Source organism: Dendrobates tinctorius, unplaced genomic scaffold (assembly GCF_039654945.1).
Source record: "Dendrobates tinctorius isolate UK_male_01 unplaced genomic scaffold, ASM3965494v1 ptg000039l, whole genome shotgun sequence".
Taxonomy (NCBI): Eukaryota; Metazoa; Chordata; class Amphibia; order Anura; family Dendrobatidae; genus Dendrobates; species Dendrobates tinctorius.
Genome location: NW_027361707.1, coordinates 37868371 through 37885763, shown reverse-complemented (window position 1 = coordinate 37885763; position 17393 = coordinate 37868371). Strand labels below are relative to the sequence as shown.

The 17393-nt window shown below is 43.0% G+C and overlaps 1 pseudogene; it reads right to left on the bottom strand.

The window, feature by feature from the left end:
- Nucleotides 1–3386: 3386 nt before the first annotated feature.
- Nucleotides 3387–17393, bottom strand: part of LOC141088516 (cytosol aminopeptidase-like) — a 41141-nt pseudogene continuing 27134 nt past the window's right edge.

Genomic DNA, 17393 nt, shown 5'->3' with positions numbered 1-17393 from the left:
CCATGCTGGACACAGCCTGTGACGAGGAGCGTCTCTTCCTGTGTATCCGGCCACAGGCTGCACATCGGAGGCTGCTTCTTCTATCTGGGGAAGTTCATGAAGCAGAAGCCTCTGTGTGACTCATGTGAAGTAACTTGTCTGACAGGTCATGGGTCCAGGTCAGCAGGTGATTGCAGGCTATTAGCTGGTTTCGATGTTAGGTACAGGTGAGTCAGGACTAGATGTTGGGTGGAAGCCTTCCACTATTTGTAAGACCTCGTACACACGCTGAGTATTTGATGAGTTTTTACCTCAGTATTTATAAGGCCTCGTGCACACGCTGAGTATTTGGTGAGTTTTTCACTCAGTATTTGTAAGGCCTCATGGACACACTGAGCATTTGGGGTTTTTTACCTCAGTATTTGTGAGGCCTCGTGCACACGTTGCGTATTTGCAGAGTTTTTTTACCTCAGTATTTAACCCCTTCCCGCCACGTATGCGTCATGAAAACTAGTGACTTCCCGACCCCGTCACATGACCGGAGGGCCTATGGAGTCTGAACAGCCCGGGGCCCTGGCTACCCTTAATCCACCCCTGTGCATCAGCATTGCTGTGTGTAGCAGAGATCACAGTCTTCTATGAAAGCCAGCCATAAGCCGGTGCTCACAGTAGGATCGTAATGGCAGGTGCAGAGGTCTTCTGCCGACCCCCGGCTGTCACGACAATCCAATTGCGCCCCACGATCACGTGTCGGGTGCATTGATGGTCAAGATGCAATGACGCACTTCTGGCCGGCACGTGTTAAATCCCACCGTTAGTAATGGACAGCGAGATGTAACCGGATAACAGCCACGGGCAGAGCACCACTACACTCAAGGCTGTTAAAGGCACATGGTGACTGATTAAATCTGCCATCATGTGCGGGGAAAAGTTGTGGGTCGGTGTGCAAGCCCGCATCAAAGGCAGGCACAAACTTTGACGTAAATGTACGTCAAAGGTCATGAAGGGGTAAATGATCCAGCAGCTCTCAGGAGGTTAATTTTCTCCCTATATCTGAATGTTCAATAAGGCGGACAGGGAACATTATATTGCTATTAACGGGCAGATTATTCTTCTAGCACCATTACGTCCATGACACCTTACATGTTAAAAGAGTGTAAAAAAAAAAAAAAAGTACAATAATCATGAATACAAGTCATCGACTGGTACAGGAGGAGAGATAGGACCCTGCCCGTGAGGGATCACTGTTTACAAGGGATGTGTGAGGCTACAATAGGGAGGGTAGAGCTGTTTGTGCAGCAGTATGATGGAACAAGGGTTACTGCAGGTTGTCTGAAGAGGTGAGTCTTTAGGTTTCTTATGAAGGTTCCCATGGTGGGTGAGAATAGATGTTGGTAGACTAACTCACAGCTGTATGGAGGAGACAGGTTGTGGATGGCTTTGTATGCCATGATTGTGGTTTTGAACTGGAGTCTCTGGTCAATCAATGAGGAGCCAGTGAAGGGATTGACAGGGAGAAGAGGTGGGGGAATAGGTGTATTAGTCGGGCAGCAGAGTTTAGGATAGTATTGAGGGATGAAAGTGTGTTAGAAGGGAGGTCACAGAGCAGGAGATTGTAGTCTTTGAGATGGGAGATGATGGGGGCATGCACTATTGTTTTTGCAGATTCCTGAACCAAGAATGCATGAATCCAGGAAATATTTTTGAGTTGGAATTGGCAAGAAGTGGAAAGGGCTTGGATATGTTGTTTGAAAGAGAGATGAGAGTCAAGGATAACCCCAAGGCAGCGAGCAAGTGAGATTAGGGAGAGTGAACAGGCATTGACTTTGATGGCCAGGTCGGTTGGGAGGCGGGTTGAGAGAGATGGGGGAAAGGTGACAAATTCTATTTTGTTCATGTTAAGTTTTAGAAATTTAGCTAAGAAGAAAGATGAAATAGACAGATGTTGGGATTCTGGTAAGCAAGAAGGTGACATCAGGTCCAAAGAGGTAGATCTGTGTGTCATCGGCATAGAGGTGATACTGAAAACCAAAGGTGTAGATTGAGAAGAGCATGGGTCCTAGAACTGAACCTTTGGGGACATCTATAGATAGGGGGTGATGAGGTGGTGTGCAAGAGGGAGACAATGTCCGGTCTGTTAGGTATGACAAGATCCAAGATAGGGCCAAGTCTGTGATGCCAAGAGATGAGCGAATCTGTAGTAAGGGGGAGTGGTCCACTGTGTCGAAGGCAGAGGACAGGTCTAGGAGGAGGACAGTCGTGTCCCTTGGCTTAGGCAGTTAGTAGGTCATTGGTGACCTTAGTCAGGGCAGTTTCAGTGGAGTGATGCAGCTGGAAGCCAGATTATAAGTGGTCAAAGAGGGAGCAGGAAGAGAGGTGGGAGGACAGTTCAAGATGGACGTGTTGTTCCAGTAGTTTTGAGGCATAGGGGAGAAGTGATACGAGTCGATAGCTAGATACAGAGGATGGGTCAAGGGTGGGCGTGATCAAGGTACATATAAAGCATAAGGGGGAAGACCCCAGTTGTTAGTGAGAGGTTGAAGAGGTGGGATGAAGACTGGTGAGGTTTAGTATGAGGTGGGACAGGATCAGTCAAGTGCACAGGTGGCGAGATGTGATCTGGAGAGTAGAGAGGAAAGTTGGTCTTCTATAATGGCAGAGACACTGGTTTTGGAGGAGGAGGGCTGAGTTATGAGGAAGGGCTGTAGGCCTGAGCTTTCTCAGATGTTAATTTTCTGCTTGAAGAATTAAGCAAAGTCTGCAGCTGATATGAGAGGAGAGAGAGGGGGTGCTGGGGGATGGAAGAGACAACTGAAACTACTGAATAGCTGATTAGGGTTGCGAGACAGGGAGGATATAAGATATGAGAAGCAGATTTGTTTTGCTGCAGTGAGTGTGGACTTGAAGGTGGCGTTTTCCAAGGAGACAGGTCCCCATTAACTATACAAAAGGAATCTACTGAGAACAAATGCCAGGAAGATCCCTTCCACTAATATATTCAGTAAATCTACATCAGGAGAAAACAGCATCCTGAGTGAGAAACTCCACAACTGCTTTGTAGCGTGACCAGGAGCTGAGCAGATTGATATATAGAAGATTCAGGGAAACCCGTGACTTAATCATTTACACTTTGCGGCCCAGCTCCATACACATATGACTTGCACAGTACATGTACGGCAGATAGTAAAATATACCCAGCTTATGATGAATTGAACCCTTTAAGTCTTTCAACTTGTGGTTTTTGCTGACTTTGTTGCACTAGATTCATCAAAATGGCACATGAGACTCGAGTTTTGAGCATAACCTCAAGCTGTCTTTTTCCTAACTGGTTCTGCGAGTGCTTAAATGGGAAAAGTTGCAGCCAAATAACTGATATATTCACTCCAGGGAGGACTAGAAGAGTAGAATTGTGCCAAATTTTGCAACTTTTTTTTTTTTAAATAGTCGCATTTAATGAATCTGTTTAATTCATCTGGAAAGTCACACTGACATAAAAATCAGAAACCGCTTGGAGGAAAAAAAAAAAGTACAAATAGTTTGATTAATTTGTCACGTCCAAAATGCAATGATGAATCGTGCCTAAAGCGTTCAACACCTATAAAACAAATGTGTGAGATATGACTGGCAGATAAAATTTTTGATTTTTTCTTTATTTTCAGACATTTCTCCACTCAGCACATAGATGTATTAAAATTGCAGAATCATCTGAAGATGGAGGCGCAGATTCTAGATTTGCTTTGGTCGTGTTAGTAAAAAAATAAGTGCATAGCAAGGTCATTGCGCTTTAGTTCATTACGTCCACATAGGACGAAGCAGATCCGGTAACTGATGTCCGGATTATTTGGGCTTCTTGTCCTTACTCAGCCGATCGGCGAATTCTACCAGAGTCCTTGTGGGGCGGCCGGACATGCCCTTGCGCAGATAAGGGACCTCATCCTTGTTGGACATGACTCCGGCTATATCCAGGTGAGCCCAGTGCGGGGACGTGACAAACTCCTTCAAGAAAGCCGCGGCCGTACACGCACCCCCAGATCTGCGAGAAGAAAACCTTTCATTAGTTTCTGTGGAGCAAGATACATTACCTCATGTATACTACTGATGTGGAAATTGTAGGTTTATTTTTTAATAAAATCCACATAAAAAGGAAAAAAAAAACCCCAATAATAATAATAATATTCCCATGATAGAAATTGATGACATATCCTGTAGGGGTGCACCCATGTGGTTAGGATCTCACCAATCATTTCTATAGGAATTCCAACAGATGAGCAAATCTGGATCTCCGTTTTGGTGATGGATGGAGGTCTCAGAGGCGGGGGTCGCTCTATGAGATACTTTAGAAACCTACTACAACCACCATATTTACATCCATTACCTGCTGTACTTCCCGACATTATTAAGGTCTGCGAGGGCCGACTCAGTCACTTGTTTAGTGTAATGATCAAAGAGAGGCATTCTCCATACACGATCCCCAGTCACAACGCTGGCCTGGAAGGAACATGAAACATCAGCAGTAAATTCAGCAATGTGGAGGACATCCCACAGGTCTAGAATACATACTTGGTGCCTTCCCACAAAAGGTGCAGGTGTACGGAGTTCTCTCAGGAGCTGAGCCGCCCCCATACAGAACAGATGCTGGCAGTGTTACACAGCTGGCAACTGCCTCTAGTAGCAACAACTGGAGCTAGCTCAGATCGCTGTATGACAGCTGAAATAGTGCTGAATGGGAAGGTGCTGATGGTTTCGTTGGCAGCCAGACACCTTCTGAAGCCCTCATTGCCTCCATCTTTGTGCTCCTATGCAGCCTTGCCCTATCTTAATAGGCGACTGGTAATTTTTACTATATATTGCTGCAGTATACAGAACAAGTTCAAGTAAAGAAAAACACACCCTGACAGTATGAATTGAATTCCTTTTCCTGATCTGAATCTATTTGGCATTGCTGCAAAATGAAGGAAAAACAATGAAAAATGTTAAGAATTACAATACTGGAAAAGACAAAAAATAAAGCCAAACTGAACATTTTTTTGGTCAACATAACCTCCAAAAAATGCAGTGAAAAATCAAAACGTTGCATGGACCCCATAATTGGGTCAAGGAAAAGAGAGAAAAAAAAATCTCGCCATGTGAAAAACAAGCTCTTGCACAGCTATATGAATGGAAGAAATTTTTTTTATTCTTTTTATTTATTACAAAAGTTCCAAATGTTTTCTTTAAGACCAAACAAAGGGGGGAGCCCAAACCTATGCAGCTTTGGCACTGTTGTAATTGCACTGACCTGAATAATTGTGTTCCAGGTCATTTACTGCACAATGAGCGCTATAAAAAAAAAAATTAAAAAAAAAAGACAAATATAGTACAAAAAGTGAATGGTGTCTTTCAAAACTAGAACACACCCTCCTCCCAACCCAAAAAAAAAAAAAAAAAAAAAATCTCTCGTACAGTTATGTTAGTGGACAAATAAAGAGCTACTGGAATAAGGAAAGGGGGGGGAATAAAGTGAAATGAACAATGATTCAGACAGAAGAGCATGTTATGACAAGAAGATAGAAAGTAAAATGTTTCCGACCTCTTGAAGGTGATTCCAAAGCCAAGAAGAATTGGTGAAGACTCCAGTGGCTGCAGATCCCAGGGCTACGTCCATTGCACCTACACAACAATTCCCGGTGAGCCGCGCTCCTCGTGAGAAGACACAGGCAGACATCTACATACAATAACTGCATACAGCTGCAGTACAATCCCACAAAGTGAAACGGATAAAGCCGGGCTCCATCTGCACCAATCACATCCTGGTAGCTGGTTGTGTCTACTGACACTTCTTCCACCATTCATATTCCACCCAATTGCAGCCGCCATAAAGCACAGACCACCAGACAGACAATGCAAAACTAATAAAATATACAGCTAAAGAAAAAACAAACATTATTTCTCTACGACATACATTAATTATATTTTTTTGAAATCCAAATTAAAAGGGTTCTCCAGTTATTACCCATCCATAGGACTGGTGATTAGAGTTGAGCAAATTTGTTCGGGTTCCCTCTTATTCGGCAAGCTATAAGCGCTTACCAAATAAGCTGCAGAGGGAACCCGGCTTCCTGGATCACACCGGCTGAACGGCTCTGCAGCTGCATGTGTCGCGCCTGTGTCAGTCACAGCATGTGACATATGCAGCTGCGGCGGCGATCAGCTGATGGGCAGGCGTGATCCAGGAACCCGGGTTCCCTCTGCAAAGTCGCCCAAGTCTACTGGTGAAATCTTACTGATCGGTAACCGTATTGATCGGCAAAATTGGAACTTTTATCTCTGGTTAAATAGAGCGGCAATGCAGATACCTGACCGCTGCTCTGCTCATCCTATGGGGGGCTGCCCAGTGCTGCACTCGGCTTTTTCTGGCAGCCCTGTAAGAGGAGGTATGGAGCAGTAATCAAGTATCCAATCTGCCACTCAATTTTGTAACTTGAATTAAAAAAAAAGCTCAATCAGGGACAGTTATTCCCTGGTCAGACCCTCACCGATCAGTAACGGATCATCTATTCTGAGCTGGTGAAGGGGGATGGGGCCTGGCTACACCCGCCCATTAAATTCATCAAAAGTGGGGGGTGATTCTTACTCTACAAGTGTTACTCCAGTCCTGTTTCTTGCGAGGTGCATGGATCCGCACAGCAGTGATAACGAGTTTGGGGCATCCTAAGTGGCGCGCGCCTCTCACGTTGAGACCCCACACTTAATGAATCGGAGCCCATGTGTACATTCTTCCAGCCCCTTCCATCATGTGTACGCAGCTCCCATACCTGTTAATGTCGCTGCATTTACGATCGCTCTTGCATTAAAGTTGTGTGCGTAACACAGAGCGTCCGCCAACAGCAGCCGTCCCTCCGCGTCAGTGTTATCTACCTGTGAGGAAACAGCAGCAGTCATGGATTTACTACTTTGCCATCTATAAAATAAAACAAACTAAATTGCTGTTCAGATCTGATCAGTACAGGGCAAGGGATCAATACTTATTAGAGGAGAACCCTTCATCTTGCGGTTAGATATCTGTATTCTATTGAAATATAGGACTCGCACTTTATCTATAATAGTCACAAAACTGGTGGCATTAGAGAACAATCCGGCTCTATCGTGGTCTATTCTAGAAAGATCCTGCACTGTAATAAATCTAAACCCTGAAGGACTGAATACAGCAATTTATCCACTATTGTGGGATGGGTTTATATTTTGCTCGTGTCCCCCTTCTGTGGAGGCTTCTTGCCTTGTCTTTTCAATTGTAATTTGTTTTTATATATCCATCGAAAAAGTCAATATTTTAATTATGAAGCTGGAATCTCTTCCTATCTGACAGCTACTGACTATTGCAGGAACAGATATAGGTGGTGTATTGAATAGTGAAGTGTCTACCATTATCCTCCTTGGATATATAGGATTCAGCAATACCAGTGTTGCTTTATATAGGAAAAAATCCCGCTCTCATTGGAGCACCACCATGACAGCCATAAGGAGTCTTCAGCAGACCCCCAGCTGTCATGGCAACCCATTGTGAGACCGCGAGCACCTCGCATTGGAGCCAACAGCCAATTAGAACAGCGCGCTCCTCAGGACGTGAGCTGTGAATGCCGCTGTCAAAAGACTGGCAGCTAAGTTTAACAGGTTAACACCTGTGGACAGAGCTCCGCTCTACACAAGGATGTTAGAGGCAGATGATGGCTGAATAACACAGCCATCATCTGCTGGGAAAGATGCAATCTCAGTTCCTGAGCTCGCATCAAAGACAGGGTGCCGACAGATATCAGTAAGGGGTTAAAAAACAAAAACAATAATATGTTTGGGGGTTCAGTACTGGATTAGTGTAAGGGACTCTATACTAATACTACACAGCACAATGAAAACACTTGCCTTACCGGGGCCCCCAACACACGCTACGCCATTGACTATACATGACAAATGTATGGCCACTCCTCAGTGCCACTTTGAACTGGATAGCACTACTAACAATGGCTCAGGGTGGCGAGTTTTGAGCTGGTTCTCCATTGTTTGGTGGTGTTGGTACAGAACACTTTCCAGCTTCACACTGACCATGTACATCTAATGGTCCAACCCATCACAGGCCCCGCTACACATTGCCTTGGGTTACAATGAGATAAGAGCATAAACCCAGGGGCCAGATCTCCATTTATATCATGTTTACTAGGGAGCCAAAAGCTGAGGAAACCTAGGGCAAAGCTGATATTTGTATTCGTCACCCTACTAAACTCCTACTAGTCAGGATAATGGCCGTCACCACAGTCGGCAATGGGTGAAGATTACCTGGATGGTCTTCCCCGTTCTTGGCCTTCACCACATCCCCAGGCTTATTAGCTCTGCCGCTGGGCATATTTTCACACAGTGGAGCCAAACCTTACAGGACGAGATTAACACCATCATTAGTTTTACAGAAACATATTACATACAAGATAAAAAGTATCAGACAGGAGTAGAGATGCCATAGAAAACCTAGGACCAATGCTGAGTAACTACAATGGCCGCTGTTTGGGAGCCTCTTGGCAACAGGACCAAAGACTTGGCCGACTTCCTACTGTTCTGATAAGCCGCTGCGTGACGGGTGTTTTACTTTGTACCAAATTGATTTTTTTAAGTAATTTACTGCAGAATAATCAAATATAAAAAAAATGTCCTAAAAAGTGGTCCATGGGATGGGACAAGAAAGTAATCCATTATCGCATTTTGCCTGTTTTAAAGTTTATTTTTGTGTGTTTACGTGTCTATTTTTCTGTTTTTGCTGTCCCCGCCATTGTTGCCAGAGTTTGGGTGGTTTCGTGGAGTTTTTGTCCGATTCATCAATGGATTTAAAAAGAAAAAAATGCAGGTCAGCTATCTACTCCAATCTCCCTCTTCAGTTTTTTTTTTCTTTTAGAGAAACTTCACAAAAAAAAGTGCCACAATTCTGGGCAATTCTCCCCCCCTCCATGGAAGACAAAAAGCAATTTTAGAGAACTTTTTATATGTCACACTTAAACGCTTTAAGTTTTGATCAGTGAGGGTATGCGAGTTTAGCACCCCCCCACTGATCCATAAAACAAAAAGGTCAGGGGCACTATAATCAGAATTGTGCCCTTTTAGCTCATTTTTGGAGGGGCAGGGTTAGCATTGTATATGCTCACAAAAGTATATAAGTGGTCTGCGAAGGTTTCAGCACTCCGACACCATTAATCAAAACAGTTGATGTGTCGGAAGTTACCGTACTTAAATTGGGAGGGGAAAACATTTACAGCCAGATTTTTAAAAATTGTTCCACTGCATTTAAAACAAAATTAATTTTCAAATATTCCACAAATTTGTGTACACAGCTCATACCACGGTATGTGGTTCAATTGGTGGCATAAAAGTAAAAGTGAATAAAACTGTCATTTTCATATAGCCTTTATATAACTAAAATTGAAAGATAAATACTGTATTATTTTGCACTACACTCTAGGTTTAGAGAGCACAAAATAGGAAAAACATTTTTCCTACTAACTAAAACTTCCCGGGTAAAATGGAGAGGTCATGATCACTAATTTTAATGCACTAGGGTAGAATAGGAATGTAATAGATCAATTGTTAATGTGTATTATACACACACAGATCTGCTACGTATAGACACAGCTCTGAAACATTTGCACATTTATAGATGCACACAGCTCTGCTACATTTCCACATTTATAGATGCACACAGCTCTGCTACATTTCCACATTTATAGATGGAAAACAGCAAAAGAGCAAAAAGGTTTACCGGTACAGGCCTCCAGACAAATGCACCATCAGGATGCAGTGGACCCATACAATTAACCCCTTCATGACCCAGCCTATTTTGACCTTAGCGACCTGGCCATTTTTGACAATATTGACCAGTGTCCCTTTATGAGGTAATAACTCAGGAACGCTTCAACGGATCCTAGCGATTCTGAGAATGTTTTTTCGTGACATATTGGGCTTCATGTTAGTGGTAAACTTAGGTCGATAATGTTTGCATTTATTTGTGAAAAAAACGGAAATTTGGCGAAAACTTTGAAAATTTTGCAATTTTCACATTTTGAATTTTTATTCTGTTAAACCAGAGAGTTATGTGACACAAAATAGTTAATAAATAACATTTCCCACATGTCTACTTTACATCAGCACAATTTCGGAAACCAATTTTTTTTTTTTGGGGAAGTTATAAGGGTTAAAAGTTGACCAGCGATTTCTCATTTTTACAACAAAATCATTTTTTTTAGGGACCACCTCACATTTGAAGTCACTTTGAGGGGTTTATATGGCAGAAAATACCCAAAAGTGACACCATTCTAAAAACTGCACCCCTCAAGCTACTCAAAACTACATTCAAGAAGATTATTAACCCTTCAGGTGCTTCACAGCAACTAAAGCAATGTGGAAGGAAAAAATGAACATTTTAATTTTTCCAACAAAAATTTTCTTTTAGCATCAATTTTTTCATTTTCACAAGGGCAACAGGATAAAATGGATCCTAAAATTTGTTGGGCAATTTCTCCTGAGTACACCGATACCTCATATGTGGTCATAAACCACTGTTTGGGCGCATGGCAGGGCTCAGAAAGGAAGGAGCGCCATTTGACTTTTTGAATGGAAAATATACTGTAATATTTAGCGGTTGCCATGTCGCGTTTGGCGTGTCCCTGTGTGCCTAAACACTGGAGCTCCCCCACAAGTGACCCCATTTTGGAAACTAGACCCTCCAAGGAACTTATCTAGATGCATAGTGAGCACTTTGAACCGCCAGGTGCTTCACAAATTGATCCGTAAAAAAAAAAAAAAAAAAAAAAAGACTTTTCTTTTCACAAAAATTTTATTTTAGCCTCAGTTTTTTCATTTTCACATGGGCAATGGGATAAACTGGATCCTAAAATTTGTTGTGCAATTTCTCCTGAGTACAAGGATACCTCACATGTGGTCATAAACCACTGTTTCGGTGCACGGCAGGGTCCGGAAGGGAAGGAGCGCCATTTGACTTTTTGAATGGAAAATTAGCTCCAATCGTTAGTGGACACCATGTCGTGTTTGGAGAACCCCTGTGTACCTAAACATTGGAGCTCCCCCACAAGTGACCCCATTTTGGAAACTAGACCACCCAAGGAACTTATCTACAGTCATGGCCAAAAGTTTTGAGAATGACACAAATATTATATTTTCACATTATCTGCTGCCCTCTGGTTTTTATGTGTGTTTGTCAGATGTTTTTATCACATACAGAAATATAATTGCAGTCATATTATGAGTAGCAAAAGGTTATATTGACAGTTAGAATGAGTTAATGCAGCAAGTCAATATTTGCAGTGTTGACCCTTCTTCAGGACCTCAGCAATTCTCCCTGGCATGCTCTCAATCAACTTCTGGATCAAATCCTGACTGAGCAGTCCATTCTTGCAAAATCAATGCTTTTATTTTGTCTGAATTTGAAGGTTTTTGTTTGTCCACCCGTCTCTTGTTGATTGACCACAAGTTCTCAATGGGATTAAGATCTGGGGAGTTTCCAGGCCATGGTCCCAAAATCTCTATGTTTTGTTCTCTGAGTCATTTAGTTATCACCTTTGCTTTATGGCAAGGTACTCCATCATGTTGAAAAAGGCATTGTTGATCGCCAAACTGCTCTTGGACGGTTGGGAGAAGTTGCTCTTGGAGGACATTCTGGTACCATTCTTTATTCATGGCTGTGTTTTTAGGCAAGACTGAGAGAGAGCCCATTCCCTTGGCTGAGAAGCAACCCCACACATGAATGGTTTCAGGATGCTTGACAGTTGGCATGAGACAAGACTGGTGGTAGCGCTCACCTGGTCTTCTCCGAATAAGCCGTTTTCCAGATGTCCCAAACAATCGAAAAGGGGATTCATCAGAGAAAATGACTTTACCCCAGTCCTCAGCAGTCCACTCCCTGTACCTCTTATAAAGAAGCAACTGGAAAAACAGTGCATAAACATCCAAAATAGGCAGAAATAACATGAATCTTTATTAAGGACACAGATAAAAATTGGCATGACAGAAGTGACACAAGCAGAACGCACAGAGGTACAGAGATTCCCTAAGGTATATCAATATGGTATAATGTATCTCCATTAGTGGTATATACAAGCCGACTAGTCATAGTGAAATAAAGGGTAAAATCCCCAGACCGTCAGGCAACCCCAAAGAAGGGGGTTATGAGAGATCAAAATACAAACATAATACTCATACCTAAGGGGGCACTGGACCACCGGCGCAAGGAAGACAGCCCAACGTATGTTTCGGAAGCTACACCGCTTCCTTCCTCAGGGGGTGTGTCATAAAAGGCCACCGGGTGTACTATAAATAGGGGTCCAAATAAACCTGAGCGCCAATCAGGGGAGCGACCAACCACCCACCCACCAACACGTCCGGGCTGGCGCTGACAATACACGGGGCCCCGTGACGTCAGACGCCAGACCACGGGCGGATGGGGGTGGAGTTAGGCGCGCGTCACCCGCGCATGCGCAGACGGCCACAAAATGGTCGCGGCCATCTTGACTGGGGGCATAATAGATGGCAAACAGAAAAATATGATATCTAACATAGTATTTGACCAAAAAAGAGCGCCAAATGTTTTACCAGTATCTAGTGCATCACATAGCGACTATATTAGGCACCATGGATAAGTATCCAATAGCATAGGTGGATAAGGTAACCGCACATGCGCAAATGACCATAAAAAATTTATATACGGCCATCAAAGATGGAAACACACCTAATAGTAAGCGTAAAAAATACCAATGTATTTATATGAAAATTTATAGATTGTTACAAAGCATCAAAAATGATTAAACACGAGGGTTATAAGGATATAGGGTAACCCAACGTATTCCAGTCCTATACAGGTTTATGACAACAATATATATACCCCATGCATTAGTTTAGTCAAAAATTATAGCCATAAAAATGTACATAGTCCTATTATAATCTAAATGGAATAAGTTAGCCCAAAAATAATGCTATTACAATGAAATATAAAGAATAATCTCTATCAACCGCATTATTATGCATTGCCCCCATATATATAACTACATATGCTTGTAAATAGAGGTGTATACAGCCATATATCAATGATCACCACATAGAAGTCCACCCATAAAAAATGGAAAAAAAATGGGCAACAAAGAGAACACATCTTCATCTTCTTGTATAGGAGAATGTTGATATATTCATAGAAGAGACGATCATATTTATCCAAAGCCTCCAGAAGATATTTCGGACCCAGACAACCCAACCAAAAAGATGCCAAATCTAAAAGACTAAAATAAAACAAAGTTAAAAAAGTTAAAAAAGACACAACAAATGTCACTCCAGAAGTGTAACAGTACCACAACGGGGGAATAGGTGGAGGAGAAGAGGGAAAGATAAAAGGAAAACTCACAAAAATGGAACGAATGAAAGACATTCGTTAAGGCCATATGGATGGACTGTTTTCAATTTCCAAATCCATTTAGCTTCTAATTGACTCAATCTTTTAGAGAGACCCCCACCTCGAATATCAATTTTCAGGGCCTCAATGCCCCATACCATAAGTGAGGTGGAATCACAGCCATGGTGCTCCTTGAAATGTCTAGGTATAGTCCTCAGGGTGGAAGCATCCGTGTGGCCACGAGCCGCCTGAATCCCCAACACGTGCTCCCTGACTTGGACCTTGAATTGTCGCGTAGTAAGGCCTACATAAATAAGGCCACAGGGACACGTAGCATAGTATATGACATACCTAGTCGTACAGGTAATGCGTTGTCTAATACTGAAGACCTGATCTCCACTCGAATTGTTAAATTCAGTACACCGCATAATGTTGGGGCAGGCGACACAGTGGCCACACGGATAACAACCAACCCCGGGAATGTGACCATCCAGAAAGGTAGTTTTAGAGCCCACAGCGTAGTGGCTCATAACCAGATGATCCCTTAAGTTTCTAGACCGTCGGAACGCCATGGCTGGTCTCTCTGTTGTGATCCTGTTAATGACCGGGTCAATGCGGAGGATAGGCCATGCTTTATCAAGGGCAGAACGAACAGCCTCTGATCTAGAGCTAAAAGTAGTAATAAACCTAACAGTTTGGTTACCCCTAGATGTATTGGACATCCCTGATCTATATAATAAATCCTGCCTAGTAGCATGCTTAGCTCGATTGAAAGCAATTTTGATGGATCTCCGGCTATATCCACGTTCTAGAAATCGTTGACGAAGCTCATCCGCCCGATGAAAGAATGTCTCATCTGTAGAACAGATACGGCGCAGTCGTAAAAATTGACCGATGGGTACCACCTTAATGACATGTCTCGGATGTGCGGATGAGGCGTGCAGCAAGGAATTTGTCGCGGTAATCTTTCTAAATATGTCTGTTTGCACCATCCCATAGGGGTCCCTCCTTACGGTAACGTCCAAAAAGTCCAATTCATTAGCATCAGATGTGAACGTAAGTATAATATTACGGTCATTGTTGTTCAATTTTGAGATAAGCTGCGCAAGGTCGACGGAGCTGCCTTGCCAGATGAAGAATATATCATCAATGTACCGCGTCCAAAGGGGGACACGGCACATTGACACATCCTCATCTGATAAAAAGAGGTCCCTCTCCCACAGCCCCAGGAATAGGCCAGCATAGGTGGGCGCAAAGGCCGCACCCATGGCGGTCCCCTGGAGCTGGAGGTAGACCTGTTATAGAAAATTGACCTATAACCCCCTCTCATACTTATCTCAGCTGGAAACAATTCTGAAAAGATCTCTACGGGATGGCGTTATCACCAAACCATTATTTTCAGCATTAATGGTTCCTGAACCCAAGATCCCAACTCTGTATCTGCTCCCTAAGATACATAAGAGCTCCTCGGTGCCACCCGGACGACCTATAGTGTCGGGACGTGGCAACTTTCTGGAAAATATAAACAAATGGATAGATTACCACCTGCAACCTCTTGTTATGAGCCTCCCTTCCTTCCTCCGTGACACTGGGGATCTGCTGCGCAGGGTCAACAGACTCTGCCTTGAGGGTGACACTCTTCTAGTTTCAGCAGATGTGGAGTCCCTATATACTAACATCAGACATTCGGATGGCCTGAGAGCCGTGAAATTCTTTTTGGAGACTTCTCCTTTGGCTCCCAGGCTTAGGGACCTTCTGCTGGAACTATTAGAGTTCACCCTCACGCACAATTTTTTTGTGTTCAAGGGGTCCTTCTACCTCCAGCTCCAGGGGACCGCCATGGGTGCGGCCTTTGCGCCCACCTATGCTGGCCTATTCCTGGGGCTGTGGGAGAGGGACCTCTTTTTGTCAGATGAGGATGCGTCAATGTGCCGTGTCCCCCTTTGGACGCGGTACATTGATGATATATTCTTCATCTGGCAAGGCAGCTCCGTCGACCTTGCGCAGCTTATCTCAAAATTGAACAGCAATGACCGTAATATTATACTTACGTTCACATCTGATGCTAATGAATTGGACTTTTTGGACGTTACCGTAAGGAGGGACCCCTATGGGATGGTGCAAACAGACATATTTAGAAAGATTACCGCGACAAATTCCTTGCTGCACGCCTCATCCGCACATCCAAGACATGTCATTAAGGCGGTACCCATCGGTCAATTTTTACGACTGCGCCGTATCTGTTCTACAGATGAGACATTCTTTCATCGGGCGGATGAGCTTCGTCAACGATTTCTAGAACGTGGATATAGCCGGAGATCCATCAAAATTGCTTTCAATCGAGCTAAGCATGCTACTAGGCAGGATTTATTATATAGATCAGGGATGTCCAATACATCTAGGGGTAACCAAACTGTTAGGTTTATTACTACTTTTAGCTCTAGATCAGAGGCTGTTCGTTCTGCCCTTGATAAAGCATGGCCTATCCTCCGCATTGACCCGGTCATTAACAGGATCACAACAGAGAGACCAGCCATGGCGTTCCGACGGTCTAGAAACTTAAGGGATCATCTGGTTATGAGCCACTACGCTGTGGGCTCTAAAACTACCTTTCTGGATGGTCACATTCCCGGGGTTGGTTGTTATCCGTGTGGCCACTGTGTCGCCTGCCCCAACATTATGCGGTGTACTGAATTTAACAATTCGAGTGGAGATCAGGTCTTCAGTATTAGACAACGCATTACCTGTACGACTAGGTATGTCGTATACTATGCTACGTGTCCCTGTGGCCTTATTTATGTAGGCCTTACTACGCGACAATTCAAGGTCCGAGTCAGGGAGCACGTGTTGGGGATTCAGGCGGCTCGTGGCCACACGGATGCTTCCACCCTGAGGACTATACCTAGACATTTCAAGGAGCACCATGGCTGTGATTCCACCTCACTTATGGTATGGGGCATTGAGGCCCTGAAAATTGATATTCGAGGTGGGGGTCTCTCTAAAAGATTGAGTCAATTAGAAGCTAAATGGATTTGGAAATTGAAAACAGTCCATCCATATGGCCTTAACGAATGTCTTTCATTCGTTCCATTTTTGTGAGTTTTCCATTTATCTTTCCCTCTTCTCCTCCACCTATTCCCCCGTTGTGGTACTGTTACACTTCTGGAGTGACATTTGTTGTGTCTTTTTTAACTTTTTTAACTTTGTTTTATTTTAGTCTTTTAGATTTGGCATCTTTTTGGTTGGGTTGTCTGGGTCCGAAATATCTTCTGGAGGCTTTGGATAAATATGATCGTCTCTTCTATGAATATATCAACATTCTCCTATACAAGAAGATGAAGATGTGTTCTCTTTGTTGCCCATTTTTTTTCCATTTTTTATGGGTGGACTTCTATGTGGTGATCATTGATATATGGCTGTATACACCTCTATTTACAAGCATATGTAGTTATATATATGGGGGCAATGCATAATAATGCGGCTGATAGAGATTATTCTTTATATTTCATTGTAATAGCATTATTTTTGGGCTAACTTATTCCATTTAGATTATAATAGGACTATGTACATTTTTATGGCTATATTTTTTGACTAAACTAATGCATGGGGTATATATATTGTTGTCATAAACCTGTATAGGACTGGAATACGTTGGGTTACCCTATATCCTTATAACCCTTGTGTTTAATCATTTTTTATGCTTTGTAACAATCTATAAATTTTCATATAAATACATTGGTATTTTTTACGCTTACTATTAGGTGTGTTTCCATCTTTGATGGCCGTATATAAATTTTTTATGGTCATTTGCGCATGTGCGGTTACCTTATCCACCTATGCTATTGGATACTTATCCATGGTGCCTAATATAGTCGCTATGTGATGCACTAGATACTGGTAAAACATTTGGCGCTCTTTTTTGGTCAAATACTATGTTAGATATCATATTTTTCTGTTTGCCATCTATTATGCCCCCAGTCAAGATGGCCATCTATTATGCCCCCTT